Source organism: Benincasa hispida, unplaced genomic scaffold (genome assembly GCF_027475165.1).
Source record: "Benincasa hispida cultivar pf3 unplaced genomic scaffold, pf3_genome.v1.1 HicScf943, whole genome shotgun sequence".
NCBI classification, from domain to species: Eukaryota; Viridiplantae; Streptophyta; class Magnoliopsida; order Cucurbitales; family Cucurbitaceae; genus Benincasa; species Benincasa hispida.
Genome location: NW_028327090.1, coordinates 6956 through 10922, shown reverse-complemented (window position 1 = coordinate 10922; position 3967 = coordinate 6956). Strand labels below are relative to the sequence as shown.

At 40.4% G+C, this 3967-nt stretch overlaps 1 non-coding gene across 1 annotated transcript; it reads right to left on the bottom strand.

The window, feature by feature from the left end:
• Positions 1-716: 716 nt before the first annotated feature.
• LOC150029759 (small nucleolar RNA R71) lies at positions 717-823 on the bottom strand. The gene has a single exon (XR_016527341.1). It is a non-coding gene; the product is annotated as a small nucleolar RNA R71 (small nucleolar RNA).
• Between the last annotated feature and the right edge of the window lie 3144 nt (positions 824-3967).

Sequence of the window (3967 nt, the reverse complement as noted above, 5' to 3'; positions counted from 1 at the left end):
CCTTGAGTTCGACCCTGGACTTACCAGGAAACTTAGTAGAAACTTGGATTTACTAAGAAAACTTGAGTGCTCAATGCATTTTCATCATCGCATTTCATCCATAATTCCACCTCATAAAATAACGTATCAAGTTTTTGGCGCCATTGCCGGGGACTTCGGCAAATCAGTGTGCTAACGGTAATTGTTTTGATTTCTTTGCAGACTAAGATTGGGAGAACATTTCGACGCAGACTGAGAAACAACTACCAACAACAAGACAGAACCCCAAGAATGGCAGAACAACTGGAAGAAAGGACCGCAAATGCGAACAATATAATGGCCAACCCCATCCTTTTGGCGAATGACCGCAATAGAACTATTCGGGACTATGTGTGCCCAACCTCTATGATTTCTCTCTAGGAATCATGAGGCCAGCGTTAGATGGATCGAGGTTTGAAATGAAGCATGTAATGTTGTAGATGATTCAGACTGCTGGGCAGTTTGGAGGGAGGCGTGGCAAAGACCCGCACGCCCACCTCCGGAGCTTCATAGAAATCTGCAACAGTTTTGTGTTCCCGAATATCTCTTCTGAAGAAGCTCGACTAACTCTGTTTCCATTTTCTTTGTGTGATCAGGCAAGAAAATGGGCATATTCTCTCGAACTGAGAGAGATAACCTCGTGGGAACAAGTCGTCGAAAAATTCATGAAGAAATACTTCCCACCTACTGAGAATGCCAGGAGAAGGAAATTAATAACAAATTTTGAACAAGAGGATGACGAATCGCTCAGCGATGCCTGGGCGAGATTTAAGCGGCTGGTAAGACACTGTCCACATAATGGCTTGCCATACTGCCTACAAATGGAGATTTTTTACCGAGGACTGAATCTCTTTTCGTAGACCGCTGCCAATGCGGCAGCAGCTGGTGGTCTGCTTGACAAAACATATGAGGAGGCAAAGAGTATACTTGATTGCATTTCCAAAAACACGAGGATTGGCGGGAAAGCGATCAGAGATTAAGAATTAAAGACAGTGATGTAAACAACGGAGCCATCGCATCCCTGCAAAACTAGATGACTGCGATGATGAGTTTGATACAAGGCATCGCAATTAATAGCACGGGAGCGAAGAAAGGGCAGGTCAACGCAATTGCGCAAACAACCACAAGTTGTATCATCTGTGGAGATGCTCACTCAATGGAAGAATGCCCAGCAAACCCGCAATCAGTGTGCTTCATAAAGAACAATCCCTAATAAGATATATACAACTCTGGGTGGAGAAACCACCTAAATTTTTCGTGAAAAAATCAACAACAAAACTTCCAACCAGTGGCGCAAAAAAGAGGGCCGCCCGAATTTTTCCCGCAAAACAACGGTCCAACGCATAGTCAAGCTAGCAACTCACAAACACTGCAATCTTCATCCTTAGAGAGCTTGTTGAAGCAATACATTGAGAAAAACGACTCAATACTTTAGAATCAAGAAACATCTCTTAGAAATCTCGAAATTCAACTAGGACAAATTGCAGGCGAGCTAAAAAATAGACTGCAAGGAGCGTTACCGAGCTCAACTGAGCTTCCTCGCAATGCTGGGAATACCGAAAAGGAACAATGCTTAGCAGTCTCCGTGCTAAGCGACAACATGACTGCGAAAGTAGGGGAGGAGCCCATCGCGACCAACTTGAATGCAGTGACAACCGAGGATCCATTGACTTATAACTCATAAAAGCCCGAGAAAATGAACCCCAAAGTTGCGTCCACCCGTAAGCCTCTAGATCTTCAGACAGAAGAAGTCCAACCACTAACAGCTCCGTAATGATTGAACGAAAAAAATAATGATGAAGAAAAGATTGCAACAGTGGCTGCAACACAAAATGCTATGATCCCACCAAAAATTAGCGACCCAGGAATCTTCACGATACCGTATTCCATGGGAGGGGTCTACAGTGGCCAAGAAATATGCGATCTTGGGGAAAGTATAAACGTAATGCCGCTATTAATCTTCAAACGATTGAGTATTGGCACACTCACGCCTACAACAGAGACTCTTCTACTTGTGGACAGGTCCCATATACATACTGAAGGAGAGCTAAAAAATGTCGCAATCTCAATTGATAAATTCATCTTGCCGACAGACTTCCTCATTTTGGATTATAAAGCGGACAAAGATGTGCCCATCATATTGGGATGACGATTCTTTTCGACCGGTTGAGCTTAAATTGATGTGCACAAGCGGGAGATTATAATGAACATTCATGGGGAAAAGCTCCGGATTAAGGCACTCAAGATCCCAGAGGACAAAGAAAAGAGGGAAAAGCTACCATGGACGTGAAAAGACCAACTTGGAATAAGCAGTCCCTGAGTTTCTATGTAACTCAACCTCATTAGGACGCAATCTTTTTTAATATCCTTTTTCTTGCATCAATACTTCATGAACTTTTATCATCTTGTTATCATTGATTATCGCATATCTACTTTTTTACTTCCTTCTTTAAAAAAAATTGCAATCGTGCTGAGCAATTGCGGTAAAAGATTTTATTTTGTTTAAAATCATGTGACCCTCTCACTGTTTTTCTTGCAACGATCGAGGTGAACAATTGTGGAGGCGCTACACGGAGAAGCAACTTACCTTATTCCGTCACCGCAATCTAAAGAAAGAAGATCGCCGCAAAGCAAGATGTGTCAACAAACAATGCGAGCGACAACGAAAATTTGGGGTTGTATTCTTCCTTGACTTTATTCCAAATTCTGCACTATCGCATCGCATTTTACTTTTGAAATTTTTATCACCGCATCCTCTTTGATTACCATAATCATTTAACATGGATAAATTTAGTAAGTCACTGCATGCTTTCTCTTTGCCAATTATGATTTCAATGATGAAACACATACTTCTATTTTTTTCATATATACTAGAGTCAACTTAATTGTAGGACAAGTCAACTCATGAAATATTTCTATAAATTAGTGGTCTGCTAGCTTTCTTTCAAACTCTATTTACGAAGTTTTCTAAGAACATCGCATGACTTCTTTCAATCTTTTGGCAATGAGGACATTGCCACATTTTAAATTTAGGGCTGAGGTATTTATTTTCGACCTTGCTATTTTTATTTTTAGCTCTATAAAAAAAAAAAAAAAAGAGGATAATTTTGAGAATAACAACTCCACTGTCAACGCAACAGGGAAACCCATGTTGATAAGAGTTAAGTTGTGAAAGGCACTTACCTGTAATTGAATGTCCGCGTGACACACGTAGGGACAAGCCAAAACGAAAGTAAGTCGCTAGGATCAACGCATAATAAATGACCGTAACTCCGTTGCCAAATAGGTATGAGTTTAGTCTGAGAAAGAGCGCATTGCTCGTAGTTGGATGTCCACATGACACACGTGGGGGCAAGCCAAAACGAAGGAAAGACACTTGGATCAGCGCAAGGTCAGAAAAAAATAATAATGTTAAGAAATATGCAAGGATAAAAATCATTTGACACCCCGGTGGAAAAATTTTTCTTTTTGAAATAAATCATGCGATGTCCCGGAATTTAGTAAATTCCTTTTGAAGGTTAAACTTGCGGTCCCTAGGGTTTAGAAATATTTTAAGAAGAGACTTGAATAAGAATTAAGAAAATTTTGGTATATAGGATTTGAATGAAGTATCCTTGAGAAATCTAGGAAAAGAGATTTGCGGTCGACTTTCTAAAGGAAATCTTTAGCTTATGCTTGAGGACAAGCATTGTTTAAATTTGGGGGTGTGATAACGAGCAAAAATGCACGTTATTACAGTGCTAATTTATTAAACAATGAAGGTTTGCGTTGATAAAATATGTTAGATTGCGTCCAAAAAAGCATTAAGTTCATAACATTACGGTCGCATGCGTTCATCGCATAAGAACAGTTAACTTTGGTATTTTTATGCAGAATATGCGTTAAAGCAAGGCGAAAAGCGCGATCACAATAAATCAATGGTCGAGCGCAGCATTACTGCAAGGCTTTG